The sequence below is a fragment of the Humulus lupulus genome, chromosome 3, assembly GCF_963169125.1.
Source record: "Humulus lupulus chromosome 3, drHumLupu1.1, whole genome shotgun sequence".
Classification (NCBI taxonomy): Eukaryota; Viridiplantae; Streptophyta; class Magnoliopsida; order Rosales; family Cannabaceae; genus Humulus; species Humulus lupulus.
Genome location: NC_084795.1, coordinates 216438348 through 216454992, shown reverse-complemented (window position 1 = coordinate 216454992; position 16645 = coordinate 216438348). Strand labels below are relative to the sequence as shown.

Below are 16645 nucleotides of genomic sequence, written 5' to 3'. Positions count from 1 at the left end.
GGGTCAATACAACACTCTGGCTAGTGCTCTTATCGGGGAGAAAGTGTTCAAGGGGATGTGAATGATGCCACCATGGTGGTCTGCTAGCTAATCATGGAAGATCAAACACTAGCCATCAGGCCTCGAGGTCTTCCCAAGAGGCTACCTCCAGTCATTGAGGAGATTGAGGAAGAGGAGGAGGTCGCATCGTTGGTGCATAAAAGAAAAAATGTCAAAGGGAGAAAGGATATTGACCAAGGTTTGGCCAAATAGGGCCAGCAGCTAGCGTCTCTAGCCAAGGTAATAAAGATAGCGCAATAAATTGAGCTACTGCCAATTTTGTACGAACCCAATTCAACCTGAGGCAACTCATGAGCAAACATCCCGAAGACCCAGACCTGGATGTAACCTTGCATCAGTGCATCGACCGATTTCTTGTTCACCATGACTTTGCCTATCATACGTACACCGTTGTAATAGATAACACTTTACACTTCAAGTCCACCATTTTTGAACAATATTGTACAAACCTCCTATCATGGCATTCCTTGTGTCATGGTTCCTTTACCCTAGGTATTAGGCAAGCCGAATATGAGCCTAGTCCAGATGAGGGACCTGGACCTAGTAAACCCTGTGAAGTAGTAATGTTAGAATCTCCCCCTCTTTTAATAATCCAAGAGTTAGAGGTTGTGTCTAGCTCGGTCCATAATCTGGAACTGATTATAGTAATTTCCTCCTCTAGTTCGGAGGGCAGCGTTCTTGTTCTGTTACTTTTGGTTGTTTACATAGTTAGATTTACGTATTTCTTCTAATTTTTCTATTCGTTCTTGCAGAAGGAGATATGAGCCTCCAGGACATCTTCAACGCTGCCCTTACCATCAAGAGGCAGGAGGTTTTCAAGAAGTCTTGAACTGGAGCTACTGTTGGATTGCCAGCCAAAACCAAGGGAACCAACTCCGGTCAGAAGCGGCCCCTCCCCAGTTTATCGCAATCTTGTGAATGTCCCCCAGGTCGTCCAATCCGCTGCCTCAACTATCATGTCCAAGCGTGACTTTCTCTAGGAGATCGTGAACCATATGATGGATCATGCAAACTAGATCAACACCAGAGAGCTACAGGCCATAGCAGCAAAACCCTCAGCGACCATCCTCGACTCCACATTGGGGATGTCTCTGACCGTAAGTCCTATTCTTATCCTCTTTCTTTATTTTCATGTTTTCAAGAATCAACCCCTTATTAATCGTTGGTTGCAGTCTTTCATGGCTCAGATTCGGGGTATTGCTCAGATCTGTGCTTAGGTAGAAGAGGCCAAGGAAGCTTTGGAAACCTCCCAGAATAACGAAAAAATTGCTAAGCCACAAGCTTTGGAGGTGATCCAGGGTCACGGTCATATTTTGAACGAGATTAAGGACCTTAAGCTAGAGGTTTCAGAGGTCAAGGAGAAGTACCTATCCAAGGCCAAGGAGGATGCTGCCCAGATCGAGGAGCTTGATCTTCAGGTGAAGGGCACATGGCTCGGATAAACAGCTCCTTGGAGGAAATGTTCAATCAATTTTGGGCCTACAATCAGGATGGGGATTTCTCATTCCTCAATGCTAAAGTCTAGGGACGCTATCTCGCCATGTTTCAGGACCGGTTGGCAAAGGATCCCACAAGGACGGTGGAGACGGCGTCTCAGGCTAGAGCTGATGGAGGAGAGGAAGAGGTGTCATCTCAGAATCAAACGATCAGAGCTTGGGGATGAGAGGACCCTTCCATACATATGTTAATTTATTATTACTTTTTTAGTATTACAAATTTTTGTAAGGAGGCCTTTCTTGTCGAGACAATTTCCTTAGGGCACTGCTTCGAGGTTAATTATCCTCATTCAATTTATATGTACTTTGTTTATATATGTTTATTTTTTATGTTCTATCTTTTTGCTTCCCCTTTCCATTTGCTTACTATCATGTTTATAAACTTTTGAAGCTTTTATACACATGCATATTTGTAGGGAGCGCTTTTCAGATCGAGACATGTGCCTGATGGCTTGACCAGTTGGTTTTTAGTCGTTGAACTCGTTATATCCAGGCGTTTTGATCACCAATTTGTGAATACCTATTAGGATTCAAGACTCAGACATGGTTTGGATCCATGATTTTTGAACCTAGTTAAATTCTAGGATTTTTATTTTCACTCTGAGTTTCCTTAACTTAGTTCGCATTTAGAATTGCATTGAAAACTCGAGCTTTAAAAAGCTGCAGCTTTTCCAAATTTACAAATTCTATGTTGCTGAATATTCTGAAAAGACTATGGGTTATATGCCCCCAAGCAATTATAATTTAAAAGTGTTCTAGGCCGCTTTTGCATAATCAACTCGTGCTAAATAACAAGAATAAAATGAAAAATTATGTCACTGTGTTTAAATTACACATCAACTTTATACGATTCAAACAGAAACAATGGAAATATGGCTTTTATACTTAAGCCCTACAAGAGATAAAATGAATCAATTCTAACAAGGATTTCTTATCATTGGTAATACTTCTTGATATTCAATGCATGCCAAGTTCGTGGAACCATTTCTCCGTTTAACTGAGTTAGTTTAATGGTTCCTTTCCGTAAGATCTCCACATTATGATAGGGTCCTTCCCAGTTCAGTCTTAGTACACTGTCTTTAGGATATTTGTTACCTAGGAACACCCTCCGGAGCACCAAATCTCCTAGTTCGAGTCTCCCATCTTTGACCTTTGAGTTGAAATAACACGTCACCCTTTGCTCGTAATGGCCGAGATGTAGTTGAGATTCTTCTCGTCGCTCCTCAATTACATACATGGATGCATTATGTAACGCCCTACTACCCTAGATCCGTTACAATGTGATTTATAAATGTTCCATTAGCTTGCTAATCGAGGTATTAGACCAAAAGTGTGGTTAATTTAAAAACGAAGACTTGGTTAATAAAAATTAAGTATAAAAGGGGTGGTAAAATTATAAAAGTATTACATTGGGATCTCAAAATACTGTTTAGAAACATTTTTACAAACCAAAAGGGGTACTTACAATTGATCTACGTGACAAAAGCAAACATCTATAATCGCTCTTCAAACACCCCAGCCTCGGTGGCCAGGTAGGCCAAACAAGTACACACCGCTCCATGCCCTCCAACTCATGGTTGTTTGAACCTTTTCCTTGCCCTTACCTACACCACAGAGTACCCGTGAGCAAAGGCCCAACAAGAGAATTTTACAGTAGATTATATAATAATTCACTTCAACAAATACATACTTAATAAAAGACAACAAGTAATTACACAATTCTATTGGAATACACAATACCACAACATTATAATAACATAGTAGCAGACTGACATATCAGCCCATAGTCCAACAACTCATCAATACAGAAACACAGTAGTACAATAACATAGCAGTATAATAACATAGCACTCTAATGACATGGAAGTACGATAACACAACTGCACAATACCACAGCAGTGGCCTTCGCCGATCGGGGTGCGTTATCAAGCACCAAGTCTGCGGTCCTAGCTGAATGGGTGTGTACAAAACCCTTGAGGGTCTCGCCCTGGTGGCCTAAATTTAGCATGCTTAACGTCAATCTCGGCACCTTGCCGCTCTCAGCTCTTGCCGCTTCTAGCTCTTGCTGCTTCTGGCTCTTGCCGCTTTTGGCTCTTGTTGCTTTTGGTTCTTGCTGGTCCCAACTCTTGTCGATCAGTCATAATCACATGTATGACATAACAACTATAAAAAAACACCTAAAATGCTATACATCACATAGCTCTATGGGTGAAAACAGTTCTCTTACCTGGTATCCTGAGCTAACAACCTAAAGCGATCCTGAGCATGACTCCTAATCTTGAGCCTGAGCGGTAAGACCTAGTCACAACGTATTATTAAATATACATCATGATCTAAATTAATTAAAATCCTTTGGAATAGCATATTAGCCTTCGGGACATCGAATTCTACTAAACCGAGTAGTAGAATCCTTCCCAAGCCTTAAAATTTGGGTTCCCGAGCATAAAACCTTCATTTCCCCTATTTTCCCTTTTCTTTCCATTTTAGGCTATGACATGCCCTTCAGGACCGCGGTGCCCCTAAAGTTTAGAGAGCAGAGCTCTCTCTGCTGAAGGACACGGGCCGTGGTTTCCCTCGCTTGCGTCGCGGCATCTGCAACCCAGAGGCTTCTCCAGCCTCTTCAAACACGCGGGCTGCAGCACCTAAAGAACAGGGTCGCAATTCGGGCCTTCGAAACCCAAAAATTTACCATTCTCACTGCATTTTCCTCAACCTAACTTCACCAATTCCTACCTAAACTTGCCCCAATCCTAGAATCACATCCCGAACTTACAACAGCACAACATGATCAGCAAAACCACCTCAAATATTAGCCCATAACCCATTAAAATTTAAACAATCAAACCAAAACTAAAACCTTAAGAAAATTATTAAACCACAACTAAAACCACCAAAATTCAGGGTAAAGCCTTACCTCACCGAAGAATCAAACCCTTAGGCTATCTCAGAACTTCTCCTAGCTTGCTCTTCCTTAAGTTCCAACCTCTAACCCTTGATTCCTCAGCTGAATTCTCAAAAGTTACACCAAAACTTCAAGCACCATTGAGTGGGACATAGAGTTGAGTAAAGAGAAAGAAAAGATAGACTAAGATATGTTTCCCCCCTTCTGGATTGTTCTAGACTCTTAGTTAGCTTAAGTCTATCTTCAGATGTAGCATACCCAAAATGTCCCTAAGTATATCCTGAATCCTTTAGTGCCACCAAGGTAAAAGTTGTCATTTTGCCACATTTCCTGCTAATCCTCAAATTGTCCTATAAATCCCCATCTAATCCCGACATACCCAAATATTTACTAAATAATTTTTCATTACCTGATAAACCCCGGGCATATGCCAAATTTCTCAAAACACCCCTAGGCTCATCCCGAGCCGAGTATCTGACCCTGTTGTGACTATTCTACTAAACTGCTCCCTAGAATCGTCTCGGACCACACATCTCAAATATATCCCCATAATACTGGGGTCTCACTCACAATACAAATATAATTACATTTATGCCCTCAATGAGCCAAAATTACAAACATGCCCCTATTCACAGAAATTGGCCCACATGCATATTTAGTACATACAAACATGCATGTCTAATCACAATACCACATAATTCATTTATAACTCATCATCCCGCATATAATCAATTACTCGCTCATGAAAACACAATTAGGCCCTCCGGGCACTGTAGTCAAGGCATTTAGCCTTAATATCCAATTGGGGACGTTACAACTATCCCTTCCTGATAAAAATTTCGTCCTCGTCATTTGGTCAAACGTATCGAGATACTAATCCCGCAATCTTGAACACATTTCCCGAGTCTGGTCCTTTACCTTGTCTCTTCTTGCAACACTTCCATAAGAGCGATAGTCTTAATTTGTAAGACTTCCTTTCTTTTATCCATAATTTCTACTGGTCTTTCTTTTCATAATAAGTTTCATTGAATTTCCAGTTCCTCCTTACCCAATCAGGGGTTGTACTTGTCAACCATTTCTTTAACATTGGCACCAGTAACACCTCGTGAGCCTCTACTTATACTGGGGTAAGGCCAATTTGTAGGCTCTTGGCCTAGTCCATATTAGGATCTCTTAAACATTTATCAAACCTAGAGTCAAACTCCTCTTTTCTTTCTGAACCATCGTATCCTTGTTAGGTCATAATACACGGAGGACACAAAGCCCTCAATCCTGGAACTCCTCATTCCCATATCTAAACTTGCGAAGTCTTATGTCCTTGTAATAACGTAGACATTCCTGAGCCATTTCCTAACATGGGTACTTCCTATCCCTAGGCTCATTTCTCGAAGTAAGCACTTCTCGTTCCCTATCTCACATAATCCTACTTAGAGTCACTCTATGACCCTCTTTTTTTCCAGAACCTGGGAGTCCATGGGTCCCAATCTTACACTATCAACCTCGGTGTCCAAGGGAGACATACAATCTCTTTTCGTACTCACTCACCTCATCTGTAACCCAAGGTGGTCCATCCCTAGGGTTCATAATCATACAAATTCTAGGATACACTAGGGTCATAATAGCCCTTCTGGCTTCTGATTACCATATCTTGTTTGTTAAACAATTAGGTCGTGTGCCTAATAATATACAAATTGTAGTCTTGACACCCATTCAAACTTCCTGGATACAAAAATCATAAGGGGTAACCTATGGTTCATCCCACATCCTCCCCTCAATGCCAGTATCCTTCGGATCATCACTGATTCGACCCACATATCTTAACTTATCTATTCCAAATACTCATCCGACCTGCATATCTTAACTTATCTATTCCAAAGTGGTAGGATTCTTAACCTTTCTTACAAGATAATCTTCCTGTGTTTCATTGTTCATTCATAGGAATATATTTTCCAATTATTAATCGCAAGTTCCAAACCAACCCCGGTCATTAATTAATTCTAACCGTGGTTAATCTTCATTACTATCAATTGACATCCACTGTGAGGTGCAAATGATTACTCTTTCAGTTACACACGGGCACACCCTAACTTATACCATACTGCACCGTAATTCCATACTCTAAATAAGGACGATGTCTTTCGCATCGTTCTCTTGTATCATTCCATACATACAAACTCTAATACCATGACGTGTGAATCAATCTTCATTATAACTTCTGAAGTTTCAGTACACAACCATCCATTTAGACAAACTCTATGTTCTCATGTTACTTTAGTCAAAGTATGGTTGTCCTCGAAGATTCCTCAAGTAGTAGGCGATGTGTCCCTCTGGTTTCACTGTGCTTTTTGACCCTAAGGTGTTCCTTTAGTAATTTCCTTATGGTTTTCATCTTAATTGCCTCATACACGATCCCATTACTTCAAACAACATAACCTTAAATGTTTTCTGGAGAAATCAGAACTTGTCCTTCTTAGAACCTTACATGTAACCCTGTTTCCTTAGCCTTGATACTATCAATAAAGTTGTTATTCGTGTTCTGCTTCAAACTGGGAGTGGTTTGAAACATCCTTGATCAATCTGAATATGAATTATCCACATCATCCCTGTACTCTTTGCCTATCGAACTTACTTGGGCCGTTTAAGCATTGGTCCGTTTAAAAGACTTAACGATAATCCACCACATCCTACTTAGTGCAAGAGGTAATTCATGAAATGTCTCTTGCCTTGATCCTCAACTGGGTAATTCTTGAAAACATTGTCCTATCCTCGCAATCGGGTAATGAAACCTTTATTCTTGATAATGGGTATCCATCCTTAACAATTACTTCCTTTGACTATCCATATGCGGTACATACCCTTGTAGACTTGGTCCTCTTCTTGAAAAATGGTGTTGATGTCTCCCATGATAAGATGTTCCATTCGATTAACCCTAAAGTCAAACATTTCTTCAACTGAACCTTTAATTCTTTCTGCTAAGCTAGTATCATTCTTCATAATATCGTGAATATCGATTCTATTTCTACGTTAATCCCTTTGCATGCTAAAATCCCTAAATATAAAAATTATCCCAACAAATCCTCGTGAACCCATCTGGAACCTTACCAGCCGATCAAGTACTCATCTAGTCTATTTGGTATAACCTTAGTGGTATCTTCCTCAACAACTAGGCACCCTGTAGCTGCACCCAGGTCCTTTCCTTTTAACCTCAGAAGTCACCATCTTACCTGTCAGTCCATGGTTGCCCCTTATTTGACAGAAAAATCCATACTCAGGTTTACCTCGAAACCCTCATAGAACTAGCTTAATCAGTTCTTACCATTTTTTTTATAGGTAGATGCTAAAATGTCAAGTCCCACAGCGTGACAACTATATAGCATGCGCCACACATCAATGTCTCTCCTCAGAGGTATGTAGCACCAAATTCAATCAGATCAATTTATAAATAGGAACAAGAACTAAAAAGCCTACCAGTCGCCTCTGAGGGGCTAGCCTCAGGCTCTAACCATATCGAGACGGTTACTCGAACTGGGGTAAGGGTATCTGTATTCTTTAGTTCTTTCATCTTTGTCTTCAAAAAATTCCCCTTGATGTGCCATACTCTTCTTCATCAATAACATGCCTTCGCTCGACATTCGCCCACATGATGTCTCATGCGCCTAACACATACTAAGTAACCCCTCCAGACCTCATCGTCGTCCTAGTGGCGGCCCTGAATACCATGAACCCTTTTGTCAAGTTCAGGAGTAATAGAATCATCGGGGGTCTTTCTTTCCTGGTTACTGGGCCTCCGTCCCTACCTGATCCCGTGAATGGGGATACAATTGCCCGAGCTTTTTGCCCAACGACACTCTTACTCCATGTCCTGTCTTCTGCGTCCTCTATAATAAGGGCCCTCCCTACTGCCCAAGTATAGGTAACAATCTCCTACACTAGAGTGATCCTAATACTCTCTGGGCCATCCCAGGGTTCAATCCTTGAGTGGTCGCTCCTTCCGGCCACATCCATTGGTACCAACTCAAACGAAAATTTGACCGATCTACAAAACTCACTGACATACTCCATCACTGTCTTACTATTTTGAATTGAGTTCATAGACTCATCGGTCTTTGCAATTCAAACCGCGTCACAGTAGTGCCTCTCCTTGAACCATTATCTAAGTTTTCTTCCAACCCACCATGATAATATTCTGGGACTGGGATACAACTTCCCTCCACGTTTGGGCATCCTCCCATCTTATGTACATGCTACACGCCACCATATCATTGCCGTTCACTCCTATAAAGGCCGAGGACGGAGCTAATCATGCTCGCCCGCTGTTCAATTATGTACAAGTTCAGACCTCCCTTAGTAACTGGAGGATTACACTTCTAGAATCTTTCATAAAATAATTCCCATATGTTTCCACCCTCAGGTTAAGTCGTAACTGGTGCCATTGCTGCCAACTCTCACAAAGCAGCGTTCCCGGATGGAACCCACTGTCTCAATCATCTAATCTCCTCCTCTTGCCTTTAAATTCCAGCTTATATGCCAACAAATACATGTCGCCAATCTCAGGGCCGGCGGATAATTCTGGCCTCAACTTCCATCATTCACACTGCCTGATCCAGTTGACTACCTTGGATACAAAACTTCCAAATCTATCTGCCACCGAAAACCTGGCCTACCATCTCTGATACTCTCATCCAGCACTAAACCAAAGCAAGACCAAACACCACAATAGCCATATAATACACATACCAGGATAAAAATTTAAAATACTCAGGCAACACTCATCAAACCTCAATTCAAAAAAAAAAAAAACACAAACATATCTATCATGCTCCCTATTCTAGCTTATAAGGCAACTCAAATAAACAGTTAAAAATATATTGCATTTAATACCAACCAACCCCGAGTCGAGCTTGTCTCTGTCATCGAGCGTACATGTTCGGTCAATCTCCACGAACCATAAACCTTGGCACGCTTTGATACCAAGTTGTAATACCCTACTACCCTAGAGCCATTACTGTATGATTTATAAATGTACCATTAGCATGCTAATCAAGGTATTAGATCAAAAGTATGGTTAATTTAAAAATGAAGACTTGGTTAATGAAAAATAAGTAAAAAAGGGGTGTTCATTCATTAAAATTATAAAAGTGTTACATTGGGATACCAAAATACTATTTTAAAAAAAATTACAAACCAAAAGGGGTACTTATAGACAACCTACACGACAAAATCAAACATCCATAAATGCTCCTCAAACACCCCAACCGCGATGGCCAGGTAGGCCAAACATGTACACATCGCTCCATGCCTTCCAACTCATGGTTGTTCGACCCTTTTCCTTGCCCTAACCTGCACCACACAACACTTGTAAGCCGAGGCCCAACAAGAGAACTTTACAGTAGATTATATAATAATCCACTTCAAAAAATACATACTTAATCAAAGAAAGCAAGTAATTAAACGTTTCTATTGGAATATACAATACTACAATAGTATAATAGCACAGTAGCATACTGGCATATCATCCCATAGTACAACAACAAAGCTATACAGAAACACAACAATGCAATAACATAGCAGTATAATAACACAACAGTCTAATGACACCGTAGTACGATAACACAACCGAACAATACCACAACAGTAGCCTTCGCCGATCGTGATGCGTTATCAGGCACCAAGTATGTGGTCCTAGCCGAAAGGGTGTATACAACACCATTGAGGGTCTTGCTCTGGCGGCCTTCATTCAGCATGCTTAACGCCGATAACGACCCCTTGCCGTTCCCGGCTCTTGTCGCTTCCGGCTTTTGCCGAGTCCGACCCTTGCCAATCAGTCATAATCACATGTATGACATAAGAACTATAAACAATACATATGACGCTAAACATCACAAATCTCTATGGGCACAAACGGTTCTTTAGTTGGTATCCCGAGCTGACAACCCAATGCGATCCCAAGCATGACTCCTAATCCCGAGCCTGAGCGGTAAGACCTAGTCACAACGTATTAATAAATATCCATCATGATCTAAATCAATTAAAAGCCTTTGGAATAACATACTAGCCTCCGGGACCTTGAATTCTACAAAACTGGGTAGTAGAATCCTTCTCGAACCTTAACATTTGGGTTCCCGAGCCTAAAACCTTCATTTTCCCTCTTTTCCCTTTTCTTTCCATTTTGGGATGCGACATGCCCTTTAGGGCCATGGTGCGCATACAGGTCAGAGAGCATAGCTCTCTTTACTGAAGAACACAGGCCGTGGCGCACCTCGCTTTCCCCGCGATGCCTGGGCAACCTAGAGGCTTCTCCAACCTCTTCAAACACGCGGGCCGTGACATTTGATGAATAGGGTTGTTTCTCGGGCCTTTGAAACCCAGAAATCAACAATTCTCACTGCATTTTCCTCGGCCACACTTCACCAATTCCTACCGAAACTTGCCCCAAACTCAGAATCACATCCCAAACTTACAACAGCACATCATGATCAACAAAACCACCTAAAATATTAGCCCAAAACCCATTAAAATTCAAACAATCAAACCAAAACAAAAACCTTAAGAAAACCATTAAACCACAACTAAAACCATCGAAATTCAGGGTAAAGCCTTACCTCACTGGCGAATCAAACCCTTTAGGCTATCTGAGACCTTCTCCTACATTGATCTTCCTTAATTTCCAACCTTTAACCCTTGACTCCTCAGTTGAATTCTCAAAAGTTCGACCAAAAGTTCAAGCACCATTGAGCATGAGAGAGAGCCAAGTAAAGAGAAAGAAAGAGATAGACTGAGATATGTTTTGCCCACATAATTCGTTTAGAACTTGATAACTTCATTTTAGTGTCATTTTAGAATGTGTTTTTGTGGTAATCTTGAGTCTTTATGTGTGTTTTGTGCAAGATTATGCTTTTTTTTTTGTCTTTCTTGTAGGATGGTGCGATGAATCACGAGATAAATGTAAAAAGAAGTGAAAATGGTGGAAAAATGATGCTCTTGGCGGTTTGTGGACTCAAAATACTGTTAAGGACGATTAAAAGTTAGTTTTGGATGAAGAGTAGACTTGAAAGATGTAATTTGAGAGAAAATGGAATTAGAGCCCTGAATTGGGCTTACAAGTCACGACTAAAGGCGAAGTCAGAGACACATGGTTTCTTGAGGAAATTAGTGTTGCGAATTGGACTTGAAAGATGCGACTCAATAGGAAAACAGAGGTTTAGCTAAGGGAAAAATTGGAAACGTACCACGACTTGATGATGCTTGAGTTGCGGCGCCTAGACTTACACGGAAGGAAAAGGCTAAAAAACAGACATGGGCCACGACCCAGAGAAGGCCAAGACGCGACCCGCATATGAAAAACACTACTGATGTAATTTTCATACTATAAATTCGTATTTAGGGTTTAATTAAGACATTACGTCAGTTTTTAATTACGTTTTTAGAGACTAATTTTGATTCTCAGGCTAGTAATTCCGCATTTTTATATATTTCTTTCTTCTTTGATTTTATGAATCTTATGTTCTTGAATTATTATTTTGTTGATTTAGTCATGTCTGATATGAACTAAACAATTTTTATCTTGGGTTTAATGTAGTCACTTGAATTTCTATCTAATTTAATTATGATGTTCTATTGATTTTTCTTCTTTATTCTAATCTATATAATGTGTGTTTAATGCTAGTAAATACTTGATCAATATTTGCTTGATTTTATGATTTTGATTCAAAATTCGAAAGATGAGAATTGAATATGCTATCATTATATAGACATAGGCTGCATATTGAATGAAAGTACCTGTATGACTTGTGTAGCAATTAGGTTTCCATGCTTAATGCCTTCTATATGTTTAAGTTTGTCACAGAGATGTAGAAAACCTGCTTATAGGTTGAGATCTTATATCTTGAAAAAGAATAGGAATTGAATTATGTTAACCTGCTATTAGAATAGGAAGAAAGAAATTTAGAATTGATTAATAAAATTAGTAGAATGAAAAGTTGATGAAATTAACACCCTAGGTCTTTTTAATAGTGATTTAAATCTTTTAATTAGTGATTCTTGTTCTTAGTTTTCTTTTATAATTTTAAAAATAAATTCATCTAAACTTTGGTTGCCAAATAGTTTTTAAAAGAAAAATTAGTGGTACTTGAAAAATAGTCTTCGTGGGAACGATACTCTACTTATCATATATAATACTTGAATTGATTACGTGCACTTGCGTATACATATTTTACCAATCAAGTTTTTGGCACCGTTGCCGGGTACTTAATTTTCAATATCAAAGTTGATTATTATTTGTTCTAATTTGGTATATTTTTTTTATTTTTATTGTTTTACACTTATTTGGATCAAGGCTATATTGTGTTTTAGGAATTTTTGGTACATACGAGGAAGTAGACAAAAGGAAATCATACCAATAGATCTTGAAATGGAGAGAATATGCAGAAAGAATCGAAAGATAAAGAAATAGTTGGATTTCACCATGGCTGAGAACGTAAATAATGTTGTCAACAATGTAAATATGGGTAATGTAGCTGAAGCAGATCCTCCATTAAGGAACTATGTACTCCCTACTGTTACGGGGATACATTCAAGCATTCGTCCTCCAATTGTTGAGGCAAATAATGTTGAGATAAAACCCTCAATTATTCAGATGGTGCAAAATTGTGTACAATTTGGGGGGTTACCAAATGAGGATCCAAATCTCCATATAACAAACTTTTTAGAGCTATGTGCGGCATTCAAAATTAATGGGGTGAGTAACGATGCTGTAAGATTGAGACTATTCCCATTTTCACTAAGGGATAGAGCTAAAAGTTGGTTGAATTCTTTACAAGCCAACTCTATACTAACTTGGGAAGATTTGGCTAAAAAATTCTTTGGTAAATATTTTCCTCCTACAAATTCAGCCAGAATAAGAGGAGAGATTAATAACTTCCATCAACTGGATGGGAAATCTTTATATGATGCATGGGAATGATTTAAGTAGTTTCAAAGGAAGTGCCCACATCATGGAATAGAGAAGTGGCTGCTAGTTCATACTTTTTACAATGGTTTGTGGGGTAACACAAGGACAATTATAGATGCAGCATCAGGAGCAACGTTTATGAGAAAACGTTCTAATGAAGCATATGAATTATTGGAAGAGATGGCTACGAATAACTATAATTGGCCTGCTGAGTGTGAGAACAAGAAAGTAGCAAGAGTCTTACAAGTTGATCCAATTGCGCTATTGACTGCTCAGGTGGCATCTCTAATCAAGAAATTGCAGCAAACTAATCTCGCCGCACAAGCAATGCAAGTATGGAATGTTATAAGTTGTGAGATTTGTGGGGGACAACATGCTTATGAACAATGCCTGAGCAAAACTAGTTGCCCAACTGATGTGAATAATATGCCCTTGGAACAAGCACGAGTTATTGGTAATTTTTCAAGACTTGCACCTAACACTTACTCCAATTCATATTCTCCTGCTCGGAAAAATCACCCTAATTTGTCTTTGAAAAATAATCAGGGGTTACAACCACAATATCCACAGTACCCACCTCAACAACCCCCTCATTAACCAGCTTATGGATTACATTCTACACCATATTATGATCCAAATCCATGCCCATCTCATCCGCCACCACTTCCTCAAATGAATCCAAAAACAATTCAAATAGATCAATTAAATCAATTCATGACAGAGACAAGGTCTTCAATCAGAACTTTGGAGACACAAATAGGTCAATTCACTTAAATGTTTTCTAGTAGACAGCAAGGGAATTTTCCTATTTCCACAGAGGTAAATTCTAAAGAACAATGTCAAGCTGTCACTTTGAGGAGTGGGACTAAGTATGATGGACCTACAGTGGATGACAAGGGGAAGAAGAAAGAGGATCAACAAGTTACTAGTCCAATACAAGAGGAGGTTTCTGAAGACCTTCTAAAAATAGAAAAAAAAAATACACTGAGCCTACACCAAAGATTCCATATCCTCAACGGTTTCGAAAGGGTAATCTTGACAAACAATTCTCAAAATTCCTTGAGGTATTTAAGAAACTTCACATTAACATACCTTTTTCTGAGGCTCTAGAACAAATGCCTAGTAATGTGAAGTTTATGAAGGAGATATTGTCTAAAAAAAGAAAAATGGAGGATTATGAAATTGTTGCATTAATTGAAGAGTGTAGTGCAATTATTCAAAAGAAGCTTCCTTAAAAGTTACGAGATCCGGGCAGCTTTACTATACCTTGCACTATTGGGAACTTTCATTGTGAGAGAGCTTTATGTGATTTGGGTGCAAGCTTAAATTTAATGTCGCTGTCTATATTTAAAAGACTTGGTTTGGGGGAAGCCAGACCCACTACTGATGATCATTCATTAACACATCCCAGAGGTATTATAGAAGACATTCTAGTGAAGGTAGATAAGTTCATTTTCCCAGCAGATTTCATTGTATTAGATATGGAGGAAGATGAGTACGTGCCTATTATATTAGGAAGACCATTTTTGGCCATGGGGCAAGCATTGATAGACGTTTAGAAGGGAGAGTTAAGGCTTAGAGTACAAGGCGATGAGTTTGTTTTTAATGTTTTCAAAGCTTTGAAATATCCTTCAGCGAATGATAGTTGTTTTTGTGTTAGTGTATTGGAAGAACAAAGTAAAGGGGACAGTCTATTAAGGATCCATTGGAGTTGAGTTTGATTGCAAGTCTTGAAGAGTGTGATGGTACTGAAGCTAGTGAGTATGTTATGTGGTTGAATTCATCAAGGCAAATTTATAAAAAGAAATATGAGGAATTAGGGCAAGTGCTTGAGAGACCTCTCCCATCCATTGAGAAACCACCAGCTCTTGAGTTAAAAACCTTACTTGATCATCTTAAGTATGCTTATCTGGAAATAATGATACTCTCCCAGTTATTATTTCAGCTTCTTTATTTGAGACTGAAGAAGATAAGCTTCTAAGGGTATTAAGGGCTCACAAATTGGCAATTGGATGGACTTTGGCAGATATTAAGGGTATTAGTCCTTGAACAGTAATGCACCGTATATTAATGGAGGAGGATAGTAAGCCTAGTATTGATGCTCAAAGGAGGCTCAATCCTTCAATGAAAAAAGTGGTAAGGAAAGAAATCCTTAAATGGTTGGATGCAGGGGTAATTTACCCAATATCTGATAGTGATTGGGTTAGTTCTGTCTAGGTAGTTCCAAAGAAAGGTGGCATGACGGTGGTTAAAAATAATAATAATGAACTTATTCCAACTCGTACAGTGACAGGGTGGAAAATTTGTATTGATTATCGCAAGCTGAATAAGGCTACCAGGAAAGACCATTTTCCTTTACCTTTTGTAGATCATACGCTAGATAGATTGGCAGGCCATCCTTATTACTGTTTTTTGGATGGATATTCAGGATATCATTAAATTCCTATAGCATTGGAAGATCAAGAAAAGACTACCTTCACATGCCCTTATGGAACATTTTCCTTTTAGAGAATGCCATTTGGGTTATGTAATGCTCTTGCCACTTTTCAAAGATGTATGCTGTCTATTTTTTTCAGACATGGTGGAAAAAGGTATTGAAATTTTTATGGATGACTTTTCAGTCTTTGGACCCTCATTTGATGGATGTTTGGCTAATTTGGAAGGGTTTTAAAAAGATGTGAGGAGTCAAATTTAATATTAAACTAGGTGAAATGTCACTTTATGGTGACAGAATGAATAGTCATGGGCCACAAGATTTCATGCCATGGAATTGACGTAAACAGGGCCAAGATTTCAACAATAGAAAATTTACCTCCTCCAGTGTCTGTTAAAGGGGTTCGAAGTTTCCTGGGCCATGTTGGATTTTATAGGAAGTTCATAAAGGACTTTTCAAAAATTTCGAAGCCCTTATCTACTTTACTTATGAATGGTGTGGTATTCAACTTTGATTCTGATTGTTTAAGAGCGTTTAACACACTGATGGAGAAATTGGTATTTGCGCCAATTGTTGTATCACCAAATTAGGAAATTCCTTTTGAATTAATGTGTGATGCTAGTGATTATGTAGTAGGAGCAGTTCTTGGACAACGAATTGATAAGGTATTCAGAACGATTTATTATGCTAGTCGAACCTTGAATGATGCTCAATTAAATTATGCAACTGCTGAGAAGGAATTACTTGCAATGGTCTTTGCATTTGATAAGTTCATGCCATATTTAATTGGTAATAAGGTAATT

At 39.2% G+C, this 16645-nt stretch overlaps 1 non-coding gene across 1 annotated transcript; it reads right to left on the bottom strand.

The window, feature by feature from the left end:
* Nucleotides 1–13351: 13351 nt before the first annotated feature.
* Nucleotides 13352–13458, bottom strand: LOC133828011 (small nucleolar RNA R71). The gene has a single exon (XR_009890656.1). It is a non-coding gene; the product is annotated as a small nucleolar RNA R71 (small nucleolar RNA).
* Between the last annotated feature and the right edge of the window lie 3187 nt (nt 13459–16645).